The sequence below is a fragment of the Podarcis muralis genome, chromosome 12, assembly GCF_964188315.1.
Source record: "Podarcis muralis chromosome 12, rPodMur119.hap1.1, whole genome shotgun sequence".
NCBI classification, from domain to species: Eukaryota; Metazoa; Chordata; class Lepidosauria; order Squamata; family Lacertidae; genus Podarcis; species Podarcis muralis.
In genome coordinates, this window is record NC_135666.1 from 27,402,650 (window position 1) to 27,417,277 (window position 14,628).

The following is a 14,628-nucleotide window of genomic DNA, read 5'->3' on the forward strand; positions in this document are numbered from 1 at the left end:
CCAAGGCAGAATAGAGCAGGGCTATTACTTCCCTTGAACTGGACACAAAACACTCCCTCTCCCCATAAACTATACTGTAACTAAGATTTTAAAACTTGATTGTTTGGTACTAGCATTAAACACATTATTAAGCTTTTATCTAGTATTTATAATAAACATTTATATTTATGTAATAATGCCTAATACATAAAGTCAGCGTAATAAGAAATACAACATGCATTTGGGGAGATGTTAAACATCTGTGTTTGTTTCCAGCAGCTAGTAAGTACATTTAATATAGATTGGTTTTTTTGCAGAGTAGTTAAAAAATATGGCTACAAACTGGTTGCTCCATTACATGGATAAAATATATTGATTCAGTAGGGATCTTGTGTCAGGAAATAGGCTTCATAAATCTAATGAGAATGTCAATAAAAACCCAAATAATGTATGATCTGTATTGCCTGAATTTTCAGAGGGGGTTCTACAAAAAAAAAATTCTATATACCCCAGCAAAAAAGAGAATGCCCTCTTGTAAATCAGCACATGCCTTTAAAGCTAGTATTCAGAAGACAGATACAAAATAGTTGGTTCTCAAGGGGGATGGGATGACATGCCAAAATGACCCAGTTTGAAACATTTGTTTTAATGGTTTGGAGAAGCTTGTGGATGAAGTTGTATTAAATGTTCGAAAAAGTAGTTAGACTCTAGCATCTATGGTTTGAATAATCCTTAAAAACAGTTGAGGGTTTCTTCATTAATTTTTTTGTGCAGGGAGGAGACTTTTAGGCTAGAAACCTAGACATATTTACCTAGAATAAGTTTCATAGAATTCAGTGGGACTACCTTCTGAGTAGGCATGTATAGAATGGTAGTGTTAATCACTGTTTAGAAATTATCCCTTGCTAGATGAGATGAACTTTCCCCTCATCCCTAAGCACATTTTTACTGTGAGAAGCATGTCAGAATATGGGGGGACTAAATATACTTCTTTTGTTGCTGAGCTTGTCAAGCACACCACTGTGTTCTCTTTCCCACCAGGAAGGTCAAACCGCTGGGGGCCATTCTATTTTCTGACATGATCCCTACTGTCTGTCCATGCTGTCTGACAGATTGAAACAGTTGTCTGTGTCACTGTGCTTTCAATGCTTTCTAAATGCTTCATTTTCTATGAAAGAAGTAAAATATGTAAGCGACAAGAGGAGAAAATGGCAGAGGAGCCACAGCCTCTCCTATATTTTCCCATTCTTGTACTTAACCAGTCAAAACCTTACTTTTTCAGTGTCCAAGATGATGATAAATTGTATTAGGTTGAGTCTTTTGAAAGATATGGTAATAAAACGATTAAATATGCAGTGTTTCAATAGTTAAAGTGAAATAGGGGGCTTCTTTTGTTCACTTACATTTCAGTTTTATATATTTTGATTTGAGGTATGTATAAAGCCTGAAGAAATTAGTGCTGTGCTGAGCCTTGAATACTCTCTAGATAATTGAACTAATTAAATCTTTACCAACATTAACACAACTCCAGCATTCCTCGGACAGTGGTTAATTATTGCAGGAACATGGCAAGCTTCAGCTAAACAGATGAAAATAGAGTCCTGTGGAATGGTTATTGAGTTTATTCTTTATTCATCTTTTGATAAGGTTTAATTAAAACTGCCTCTCTCCATTGTGGTAAGAATGAATGTGCTTGTTTTCTTAGTGAAAGCCGAATTATTCCCTTCAACCATGGTTCAGCAATCAAAGCTGCTTCAAAGTTTTGGGTTATACTGTAGCTGTGGAGATATAATTGCTGAAACTCTCTATGAAGGCTTTATTCTTTCTTGTGTTTCTTTATTTTTATTTTTATTTAATATACTTTCAAGAATTACAACATCCTTTCCCAGCTGCAGTTAAATTTTCCAAATGTTTATTATATATACATGGTGAAAGCTCAGAATGGAGTAATTAAAAAACAAACATAAAAAATATTTATTTAAGCTCTCCCCTGACAAAATAGTAAGAGGTCATTATTTTAAAATTGTAGTTGCAACTGGTATTTTTTTTAACTTGGCATCATTTAAGCAAAAATCCTACACTTGTTCAGAAGCTAGACTTTAAGATGAAAAAAAATAATGACTGTGTTTTTAGTGGCAATGAAGGACAGGAATAGTGACTCTTTACATAGGCATACCAGGCAATGATTCATTTTAAAGCAAAAGTGCTAAAAGTATTGATGCCTTGCCAGTTTATAAAAAAGCAAAACTCACTACCTCTCCAGATAAGCAGTTCCATTTGCTACCCACAGATACACAACTTCATTTTTGAAAACTTATTTTATTGTGTGTTTTTTTAAAAACAGTACAATAAAGCTATTATTAAGAAACTTACTATTCATGTCCTATTACGTCAAGATGAGGTTTGATACCGGGGGGGGGGGGCAAAATTTCTACTTTAAAAGTCAACAACAGAATGTGTGGATGTGCCCAACACCTGTAAGTGTGCAAGTAGTTGGTTATATGAACAGTTTGTGAATCACTATCCATGCTAGGCTGTGGGAATCAGGCTAGAGTGAGTTAGGAGCTCAGACCTGAGAGTTAGGGCTGAAGAACAATTTGAAAAGATGGCAAACCAGAAGGCAGAACTGGTAGAATATGCCAGGAGTTGGCATCAAGAAGCAATCTGGATTGGGAGGCAAACCAAAAGGCAAGGCCAGTGGACAAGCCCAGAGTCATAAAGAACAAGGCAATAAACAGAAGTCACACTAGAGCTTAGATAGGACTTGTTGCTTGACTAAATCAACACTGAGTCAGGAAATCCTCTTATATTCTGTCTTGCCCATTAGTAGTCAATGACCAGCTTGGGAAAGATCAGTCTGGAAAATTCGTCCCTGAGAAGCTAGAGTGACACTGCTTGCCAGGAGCAGTTCCTGATAATCATACAGGTATCCATTCCTTTGTGTGCTAACACTTTACCAGATCCTCCAAGCTGGAAGGCAAGAAGATGGGAAGCAATGCTTCCTTCCTGACCCAATACTATCCTTCATGCCATTGAGCATTTTGATAATCTGGTGTAGTGAATGCATCACCTATGATGGTTCTTGCCCTTTGGAAGTATCTCTTCAGTATTCTGGCCCACACAAGCTCAAGTGATTGGACTAGCATTATGTAAACTTCCAGGCACAGGATATTGGAGCTGTAATTTTGGTGCAGCAAATCTATATTCCTCTAGTGACTGACTGACTGACTATTCCTCTAGGCCTCCAAGCAGTGCGTAATGGCATTTGATTGCAGCCTTGGTCTAGTTATGAAAATTTAAATATCTGCTTCTAAATGTGTCAGGCAGCCTGATTGGAAGGTTGTCCCATCTCCAAGTCTTGTTTGTGATGTCTGAGCTTCAATGACCTATTTAGGTATGTGTGCTGGTCCTGTGTAACCTTTTTAAGGTATGTGTGCTGGTCCTGTGTAACCTTTTTAAGGTACACATAGGTTTTCCTAAAGGGGAAGATCATGTCTCTCACAGACTTGCATCAGGAGAAGGATGCGAGAGGGAGATAGGTTGAACAACCTCATGCTGCAGTTCTGATCTGGATTGGAGCCCTCACAACTTTCCTATAGTGCTATATTAGTTGATCATGAGCAGGTATCATGAGCAGCTTGTTACATTTCTATATTATGTGAAGCAAAATCACTGGAAATGGAAAAGCCAAGTACAGTAAATAGAAATGTTCAGCTGGGTAGAGGGGTTGATACTCTAATCAGTATTAGATACCCAGAGGCTTTTTTCTAATGTAATTTTCTATTTTTGTAAAAATTGTTTTTCCCCCTGGATACCAAAAAAGACAAGCCCTTTGCTGTAATTATATTGAACACTTAAACAGGGAGAAAAGAGCAGATGTAGCATTTTTTCTTGGTAAGTACTGCAGTAACCTTGCATCTTAAAGAAACCCTATTTTCTTTTAGAGGGTGGGGAGGCTCTGTAGATGTATAGCTATCATAAAGAAGAAATATCCTTCCACCAGTTTTTATCCTTCTAATAGTACTGACACTAGCTCAGTTTGCGCATAATGCTAAGCCAGACCTTGACTTAGTGGAAGCATGTGGGTTCTGGAGAGGAAACCACAACTGCTTTTCTTCTCGTCTGGTCCTGCTGCTGCTGTGCTGCGGTGAGCTAAACCATGGTTTGGCTTGGCCCTGTCATCTGAAACAAGTTTGACAAATCATGAACTGTAAGCCATGGTTTGGTTTGGCTTAGCATTGCATGCGAACAGGGTCACTGGTTTCATTTGTAGTTTGTGTTGATTAAATACCTGCTTGACTGATACTATGCCGTCCTTAAGCAAAAACACTGCTGGATTGAAATTAAGAGGGAGAACTGCTGAACCATACAAGTATGTAGCTAATTCAATCAGAGAAGCATGAGAAAGGGCGAGAATGGCTAATTGTGTAGGACAGCTTTGTCATTATTTTTGCTCTGAAATGGTGGGAAGCAGCCTGGGTTTCTGATGCCATCTCTCTGGATTTGGCAACATTTGGCTTTAACCCAAAAGAGAAAGTGGAGTGTATACGTTTCCAGCAGGGCCCTGTTGCTCTTGCACAGAATGGTTAACAGTGACATTAGTAGACAGAATGACCATTCCCCTACTCTTCCTTTAAGCAGATCCTTTAAAATGTATTATTGGGTGGATGACCCATTACTTTGGGGTGCTAACTACCTCCCCCCCCCCATAGTTATACATACACTACATTGTTTTCACAAGAATTTCATTTCATCCCATGAAATTAATTGTGTTGACCTTACCTAAAAGTGGCATGGCAGTTACAGCCCGGCATATCCATGCCACCATGACCCAGCCTCTCCTTGCCAGGCTCCAACAGCCAACGGAAGACATAACAACCTCTCCCATTGGCTGTGGGAATTCAAATTGGCCCATCTGCAAAATTGGCCAGTTATAGGCAGGTGTGGAAGCAGGGATTCAGAATGGTGGAGCTGATAGGGACTCCCAAAGGAGTCCTCACTGAAGGAGTCCTCACTGAGGTCCCCTCCCCTGGCTTAAAACAGACCCACCTCCTCACCCTGCACCGCAGTTGCCTTTTCGATCTCCCTCCGTTCCTTAACTCATGGTTGCATCATTTCATTTGTGTGTGATATCTTGTTCGACTTTGCCAAGGGTTGCTTCGGTATCAGTATTCAGTATATCAGCCTCTGTTGGAAACAGCATAATACCAGGTAGATGTTTTCTGAAACTGAAACATATATATGTTTGTGTAGTGATTTTTAAATACTAAAAAGGGTCCGAGCAAGTAAATTTAGAGTATATTTCAACATTGAATCCCCCCATCAAATTTACTTCAGAATTCAAGCTTATTAGGGCCCTAAGAAATAATATTGTTGCATAGTTGCTACAAAAAGAATGTGAAATTGGGACATGGAGCATGTGGTGTTCTTGATCATGTTAGGGCCTGTCTGCTTCATTTGCAAGCACAGCAGTTTAAAATATGACTGTCGTAAAGCTCAGTTCTTCTCTGAAATGTAGCTTTGCATGCATCTAAGGGTTCTCCCTGCCCCCCATGCAGTCCTTGCATGAATGTAGGTTAAGTCTGACCACCTATGCTGGATGTATATTACTATGAACATGGTTGCTATAGGCATTTGCTCCTTGAAACTCGGGACGGGCTGCATATTTCTCTTGCAAGTAGCCAATAGCTATGAATAAAATTAATCTATCCCACTTCACGACATATTTTTTCTTTTGAACTCCCAAACCTGGAATGCTCTGCTGCACACCGAGCAATAGAATATGCCTTTCAGATATTGTCTGTGAATTATCCCACCTCAAACTTTAGTGTTACTTCTCTGCAGAATTTGAATGTTGATGCATGTTTATAGAGGTGTTTGTGTTAAGAAGCAAGAACCTCAAGTCTTGCTCTGTGAGCTGCCTGTGTCTGTTTCTCCTGCTCAGCCTTGTACATACACAGAAACGAATGAGATTTGTAACATTAGTCCCTGCAATTGGCAGGCAGCATGGATCACCTAGACTGCCCAGAGCTGATATAAATACAGGTAAGGGATTTCTGCCCTCAACTGTTTAACAAACCAGTACCCTCTGCCTGCTGTACTTCAGACTCATGCACCAATCCCTTGCGCCTGTATCAAACCTTGGGACCGTAGAGCTGGAGAACATAACTATCAATAGGTTTGCATTCGGGTGTGACTTCCCATGATCCTGGGATGGCCCAATTCTTTGGACTTTTAAAAACATTAATTCACAAAAGCACTGTTAGCTTGCCCTTTCTGACAAGCTAGTTGCATTCTCTTCAGTTGGTGTTTCAGCTACTAATACAAAAAGCCATCCACTGGGGGCTACCAATTGCATCTAGAGCGTTGAGGTTATCCCATTTTTTCCTGCCCATATCCCCTCTTGCCACTCTTTGCAGTGGATATTGATCAATTTTACTTCTAAAACACGCTTCATCAGTAGAGATCCCAAAGTAGTCACAAGCTTAAAAAAACAAAACAGTAAAATAGTGTTTCAAACAGCAGCAATTCTCAATAAGCCTGAGATCTTAGCAAATTTTACTCCAGTAGTGGCCATCCATCTCATCAGAGGCAACCTTCAGTGGGAAATCAGTGCAGTTGGGCGGGGAGGTAGCTAATTGCAAGCATGTGCTTAAAAGAACATGTGTCATATAACATGTAGTTTGACCTTCTGAAGTTTACCCTGTAATACATGTGTTCATTATAACATATTCAGATTTTAGGATGCTGAATACACTAGTAACTCATACGTAATTCTTCTCTACTGATTCTAGAAGAATTAGAATGCTTCAAATACAGTGTTGAACAATAAGCCCTTTTACATCTTTAACCACTTTCAAATGTATTTTTAATCCATTAACAAACTTCCTAATACAGCATTAAATCTACATCTTCAAATAGATTTGCCTGCCTTTCACAATCTTTTGTATTCACTTTATTCCGTACCTTCCATTTTTAGTTCCTTTCCTTGACCTTAGCATACAAATGTGTAATGGGAGAAAAAATGATTGACTCACAGAACAGGGGTCTGCAGTGTAGTGATTTCATGCTCAGTTGTTGGCTAACAAGCTGCCATAGTTTCATTTAGTGAAGCCCAGTTGCAAAAGATGAAGGATTGTGTAAGGCCCAGCTGCCAAGGTTACAGAACAGACTGCTTAAAGGACTTCAAGGTTCCAAGTGTGAGGGGAATTGTCTCTGCCCAGCAGGTATGGAATAGATTTAGACAGAGTCTGTTGTGCACAAGATGCTGACTGGCCTAAGCAATTCATAAATCCCCACCAAAATTACAACATTCTCCTCCCATTTCGCTGTGTACATACTTAACCCTTACACAGCTGTTCTGGAATAGCTTGTCTTTCAAAATAGGCATGAAATATAAAAAAGCTGTTTCTACATACTTTGTGGTAATAGTGATCCATGATAGAACCTGGCGTAACCAAATGCATGCATGTACTACTCTACTGATATAGCTTTATATTTGAAAAGAAAAAGGCAGTCCTTTTAATTACCCAAATAGCTTGATAGTCAAGGGCCTCTCAGACTTTCTAAGCCCCAGGCTTACTTGGCAGGGCTAAACATTTCTGAGGCCCATGAATCATAATATGGTGGTGGAGGGGTAGAGCCAGTAATATATATAGGAGGAAATTGGCATAATCAGTTGCTAATTACTGATATCCTTTTATATTGACAGTTAATAATTCTTGGGAAATTGTTAGATTCACTGCTAAATTTCATTGTGGCAGGGAATTCCATAGTTCAGCTTTTCTCAGGCTGAATACAGACATGCTCTCTGGAGGTATTGTGACTCAGCCTTCCCATTTTAGGCAAAATTTGTTGATTCAGCACATATCTCTCAGCCTCAGACCTGCTACCAGGTTTCAAATTCCCAGTGTTTCCAGCCTTTCTTTGTCTTCTTTCCTCTACCACCACCTCTTTAAAAGCACATGGTTTTTTCAGCTGAAAAATCCATACCTGGGAAGATTTCAGTTAGTTATCTGCTTCTGTCATTTAAATCCAAGGGAAATATTGTTTATTTGCAATGTTAGAAAGGATTTCACAAAGTTAAATCATCCATCCTTCCAATTCCTGAATTATATACTGTAATATAACTGGATGATGCAACTGGCATCTACTATTAAATTAAACATAGAGAATAGTTGAAGTAACAGGCTATTTCTATCTGTGTCAAAAAGGTGTCATAGTGGTTAATTAAGTTGTTTTTAGCTCCAAGGTTTCTCTATGCATTTCATTAGCACTTATTATTCAAACACTGCATATACAGATCTGTCTTTAAGTAATATAGACTAAATTGTACAGTCTTTTTATATACCGTATTGGCCTGAATACAGTGGTACCTCAGGTTAAGAACTTAATTTGTTCTGGAGGTCCGTTCTTAACCTGAGGTACCACTTTAGCTAATGGGGCCTCCTGCACCGCTGCGCAATTTCTGTTTTCATCCTGAAGCAAAGTTCTTAACCCAAGGTACTATTTCTGGGTTAGCGGGGTCTGTAACCTGAAGTGTCTGTAACCCAAGGTACCACTGTATGGGCCTCATTTTTCCCCCAAATTCCGACCGTGAAAAGCGACCTTACAAAAATTGGCTTTTACGATATCTCTGCTGAAACAGACATACGGTAAAATGGAACAGGTGTGAGTGCCTGCGGAATTTTAAGAGAGCGGCTTATATTCAGGTATTGTCTTTTTTTCTTTCCCCCTCTTGAAGTCTAAAGATGTGGCTTATATTCGGGCCAATCTTTCTTCTGCTGTGCATTAAATTCATCATAGCTGATACATTTTCCTTAATTTTGTGGAACTAGGTAATATTTTTGCTTTTATTCTGTTGTTGCCTTATAATTCCTATTCATAAGGAATTCCTATTGTCTTCTCACTTCCCACTTCAAAATTTACTTTAGAATCATATCACTGCATTTACTACAAAGGAAGACAGCAATATGAGGTAATAGTAGTCAGTGCATTCTTTCCCACAAAAATGCACCCCTTAAGGAATTATATGGTGCTTTTTATTTACTTCTTACATTTTTCTTTCATGCATTACATTTGTATAAGTTTACTGCATCCTAGACACTTGAGAAATCAGCCTGCTGGTCTGTTCCTTTACTGATCTCCCCCCCCTTTTTATAAGCTGCTATGGCAACATTTCTTATCAAAGGACCTTGACTCTTGAATGTATGAAATCCCAGCTGTAGAGTTTGATACACCAAAGTAACTTCCACTTGACCAAATTCATCCTATATTTAACTCTATGGGTATAAACCTTTCTACAAGGCATAAGTTGATTCAAGACCACAATGAGAGATAGCTGCTGATCACATTCTTCCAAATCTCAAATTTCAAACAATACTTACAAATATTTAAAATGGGATAGTTCCTTCTCCTGGTTGTTAGATGAACAATTTGCAAATGACCCCCAGGGAAGTGATGTTCCACAATTTCCATATCATCCCTGTAGCAGAAGACAAAACGAGAGAACTGCTAAGCAAGCCCTGTGACATTAGAAGAAAACCCCAACATAACACTCAAGCAACTTCTGTCCCCCAGCCAGGTTCCTCTGTCTTAAAATAAGAGGGCACTGAGTTACCTAACTTGGGAAGACTGTGTTCCTTTTAGTTTTACCTGAGAAATACATTCCCCTAGCATAAGGTATGTACCTCAATTCTGATGATAAAACTTTGTTCTGTACTCTAAAAAAGTAGTGAGCTAATTCCATTTTCAATGGGAGTTGACTTACAAGTGAGAAAGCTGTTTGAAACCAAGGTATGAACTGGAAGTTCTAGAAAGCACCTTTCCTTACTGTCCATATGCAAGTTGTCACTTGTCTGTATGCAAGAGGTTCCAATAATCAAGGCTGTTCCTTCCTGATAGTATTAAAAACCAGAAAACTCAAACTTCTCTTTGCCTACCCCTGAACTAAAGCATTGAAAGCTTAAACTATGCTTATTATAGCATATATTTATCAATAGATTGCAAAGCAAATCTGCACTGAGAGTATAATGTGAATTGTTTTGAGATCATAATTATCACAGGCCCCAACATTTCTCTCTAACTTATCACACTGTTTTATCTTGAGTAATTCAGATCCTTGGAGACTCCTTTCTTCAAAGCTTTGGAGAGGACTTTAGTGGGGTTAGATTGGTGAAAATGGACAGGTTTCAAAACTAAACTACATACCTCTGCTGTTACAGTTTTCTGTAATCCTTTTGGACACTTGCAGCTGTAAAGCGTTTCATTCTTTAGAAAGCCATGTGTCTCCCAATTCACTCACTAAATTAAACTTTTCTGCTGACTTGTGTTTATTTAAACAGCTTTGATTAAGTAATTATACTAGTTTGCCTGTCATGGTTTCATTGGTCTCCTATAGCCCCTGGAGGGGGAAGGCAGAAAAAGACTATTTATGGTCAGCTGGAGGTCTTGTCCAGAGCTGCTTGTACCTGCCCAACATCAAGTACTATATTTATTAATTGAACTCTAACCTTTTCTTACCCTGAACTTTCATTATGAGCCCTTTCTTGATATTTCTGAATGTTTTTTTCTAGTCCTGCCTGTTTGCTTTAAAATATTTGTTTGTTTAATATTTGTTATTCTCTTTACCCAAGTATTCAAAGGTGGCTTGAAGCTGCAGATTTAGAAAACGTCAGCAAACAATAAAATATATAATAGAAAACATTAAAATAAAGGCAACAAACAAAAAACAGAATGGCAGCAATTAAAACAGAACTATAATATCCACTAAGTATGTCTGATAAACACGTAATTGACCCATAAATCCTTCAGTTTTACACATGTGAAGGTTCTGTAAACCAAAACTGATTCCAAGATATTGCTACTGCACTATCTCAATGCACAATATGTCAAATCTTTTGGATTTAAGCTGGTCTGGTCAGTACTTCTATATGGGTGATCATGTGGGAACCCTATGTATGCTGTCTTTGAGTTTCGTTGTGGAAGGAAGGTGTATTAATTAAATATGAATGCATTGCTTTGTGTAGATTTTCAAAAACATTATTAAATATGACTTAAGAAGATAAATGCCAAATCTCTTCCATTTGTCTTCATTACTTTTGCCGGTTGAATACAAACCTGCAAATAGAAGGAATCTTTGGATACAAAATCTGTATATAGATGGCATCTCCCACTTAACAGCAAATCTATTTAACGTTTTCCCTTAGATCATGGGTGGATAACAGTTTTCAGCCTGGGGCTGTACTCCTTTTTGGCCAAACTTTCAAGGACCACATGCCAGCTTTGTGTGAGGTCAGAGGTCAAAGTGAACCAACCAATTAATATAATTTTTGCTTTTGTACAGTAGGCAAGCTTTCACACACACTAACAAACCCCTCTGTAGCCTCCATCCTGATGAGCAAGAGGCATTATCAGAATTCAAGGCAAAGATACTCAGGGATGGGATGTAGCCTAGGGAGAATCCCAAGAGTCATATAGAGAGACCTGGAGGGCTGCATCTGGCCCCCAGGTTTGATGCTCCCCCACCCCTTCCCTAGAGCATTCCTCAAAAGTAAGAAGCTTTTCCCCTTGTGCAAAAGCCTGTTGTACAAGCAGAAATATGAACTGTGATAGAGGACCTATTGTAGCACTGCATAACTTCTTGCAGAAGTTATTGACACAATCATTTATTAAACAACGCAAGCAACACCCCCCCCCAAAAAAAAAACACAACTTACCATACTTATGGCTCAGTGCATCTTTTAAAAAGGCATTCACTACACTAAACAACCAGAAGTCCTACACTTCTCAGTAGAATTTGTGAGACTCAAGGAATATGAAACCATAGTTTGTTTACCTGAAGCTAGCTAATTTGATATTTCTAAATTACTTACATTTAGGGCACAGTCTTTATGGAAGACAAACATAATGGGGTCAATGAACACAAATTCTTAGATACTTAGAGGAGTCAAGTCTGTAAAAAAAGGGGGGAAAGACAGAACTTTTCTAGTCTCAAAACCACCTAGTGATCCGAGGTTGGTGGTCTCAAAACAAAACATTTGTGAGGAAACAAATACCAACCTGCCATAGATATACATAGAGTGAAGATGTTTTAGTTTAAAAGAACAGCAGCTGAGAAACAGTTATTTGATCCCTGCTGTTTGAGGGACAAAAGAAGAGCGTTTTTGCGATCACTCATCAGTGATCCCTGTGCAGCTTGATTCCAACAGCCGCAACAAAACCACAGATGTTATAACAACATTGCAGTAGGTGGTATTATGTTGCAAATCTTATGCATAGTAGTATCAGACAGATGTATTGTTCTGTTGCTTCCAGAACTATTGCCCAAGTTTGCTGCAACAGTACAGCTAGTCTGTACATAATTTGTAAATTATGTGCCTGCGTCACCTACTCTATTTATCTGAAGTAGAGCCATAACTTGCAAGTTGTGTGTGTGCTTCACACAAACAGAAGTATGAAAATTTCCATAGGGCCCTTCTGTTGGAACTATCTGTTATAGAAGGTTGCATTATAGTGAGTGTGTGTTTGTGAGAGACAGACAAAGACAGAGGACAGGATTCTACTACCTGTGTTTTGTTCAGATGTTGTGCACACAAAATAAACATAAGTACTCATGTCTAATGTGCAGACCAGTTACATACACACATTAACAGACCTTTTAGGGTCGTTGTCCCCAGAAAAATCAACTTTGAAGTATTATGATTTGGAGTTAGGAAGAAGCACTTAACCCTTCCCTGCCTTCTGCTTCTCTGTTCCTAATTGCCCTTTCCTCAAACCACCTTTTTTTACCTGTGGATTTCAAATGCATGTTAACAGTTCTTTTTGGAAACATGAAATAACAACACACTAAGCACTGCTTTGAAGCAAATCCATAGAACACAAATCATGTATGTATTGATTTATAGGTTCACTGCATACAAAGCACCTGGTTTTTCTGTGACATTTTTCTCTTTCTTCCACATAATCGAATTACCAAGAATTATTTGATGTTGTTAGCACTTAACCTAGACTTTTTTATGAAATCAGTTGCTCAGTCAGCATGCCTGCCACCTATGTCCACACAGCCAACATATCTTTACACTATCTAGGTCCTTCTATCTGAAGGATTGTATGAAATTTTATGTTAAACGGTGGTCTGCTATTCACACATCCATTTTATTTTCTTTGAACATGGACCACAGTTAAGTGTATTGTACAACTAGGCAGTTTGATATCACTTTGATAGACACAAAGTGACCTTATATGTGCACTCCTGTGTACTCTAATCTGTGGTCTCCCATCTCCCACTCGACAGGAATTCTGAGATGTTGATGGAACCCTCCGTTTCAACAGAGCAGCTGTGCTGACCTTTAACCCTTCACACTGGTTCTGACAGCTGCCTGCCATGTGTAGAGGAAACCTCACAGACGAACATTTCTGTCCTGAAGTAAAGACTTTTAGATAAACATGCAAGCACTACTATGGATACTACTTTTAAAAATAAATAAGCTACTGAATATATAACAGCAGGATACGTTGTAGACTGTTAAAAAATATATACACACTATTGCTAGCTCGTTTTCCTGAAGAACTTTTAAATAACGAAAATTATCATAAACTTAAAACTGCACACCAAATGTAACCAATCTGAAATTTATAAATTTTATTAAATGAAGTTAATTGGGTGCCGCAAATATAGGCTTATGGCATTACTGGCATATATGTAGGTGAGGTGATTCAGACACTTCTAAAGCAACTGAACTTGTGTGCAGTTTTTAAATTTTAATCCAAATAATACAACCTTTTTCCAGTTGTTGTTTTCGGGGGGAGGGGGAATTAAAACACAACTTTAACCAAAAAGAAAACTGCTTTAAAAACCTTTATGTGTTAAAATATGGTGACTTGAATGTCAGGTTCATCTTGCTCTTATTGAGAGTCCAGTGTTATGTGCTAATGTTTTCCTGCCTTTTTGCGCAGCTGTCATGGTATTAATATAATATACCTTCCCCATTTGTGTAGAGGTCACTATTCTGTTGCCCACTCACATTACGTCTGCTCAGATATTAACTGCTTGAGATTTTTTATCTCAATAAATATTGAACAGTACCTCAACAACATGAGGTATTGCTTTTTCTAAAATGAATGAATGAATGAATAAAAATACAGTAGAAGACTTTTTTTATTCATTTGTTTCTTAGCAGCAGAAGAAAGTCTCTTGGTTAAAATCATATTCTATTCAAATTCTTACCTTACCTTACAAAATAGTTGCCTCTTTTTTCTATTGGACAGTTTGACAGACTGTAATTCAGTACTGTTAATTTTTTGTTCATATGTTACTAAAAATAAAACAAAAATCGGGTGGGGGGGGGAACCGCTCTCTCTGTGTAGGGTGTTAAGTGTTCATGTCCTTAAGGCAAATGGATAATATATTTTCTACCTCTGTCCAGCTGGAAATTCTGTTAAATTGGCACATGAGTGCCTCTTTAGTTGAGTAGTGAAAAGAAAACGTTTCCACCATTATAAGCCTTAAAATTCTATACTTTATAATAATGGCATCTCATGAGCTATCAACATGAAACCTGACATTACATGATCGATGTGATAAGGTCTACAAAATTTCAAACTGATCCAATGAAAATTGTTGGATTTACAGTAAGTTTAAAAGTGCTG

At 38.2% G+C, this 14,628-nt stretch overlaps 1 protein-coding gene and 1 long non-coding RNA gene across 5 annotated transcripts in view; one reads left to right on the top strand and one right to left on the bottom strand.

The window, feature by feature from the left end:
• CDK14 (cyclin dependent kinase 14) overlaps positions 1-14,628 on the top strand; it is a 228,510-nt gene that overhangs the window by 199,446 nt on the left and 14,436 nt on the right. Inside the window, exon 15 of one of the 4 annotated variants that reach the window (XM_077936922.1) lies at positions 13,274-13,396. The exons of the other annotated variants lie outside the window; for them this stretch is intronic. The gene's annotated coding sequence lies outside the window, so the exon portion shown is untranslated. Of the gene's footprint in view, positions 1-13,273; positions 13,397-14,628 lie in introns of those variants that run through there. 4 annotated transcript variants of the gene reach the window in all.
• LOC144329314 (uncharacterized) overlaps positions 8,989-14,628 on the bottom strand; it is an 82,810-nt gene continuing 77,170 nt past the window's right edge. The window contains exon 3 of the long non-coding RNA XR_013394799.1: positions 8,989-9,463. This is a non-coding gene — a long non-coding RNA (uncharacterized LOC144329314). The remainder of the gene's footprint in view (positions 9,464-14,628) is intronic.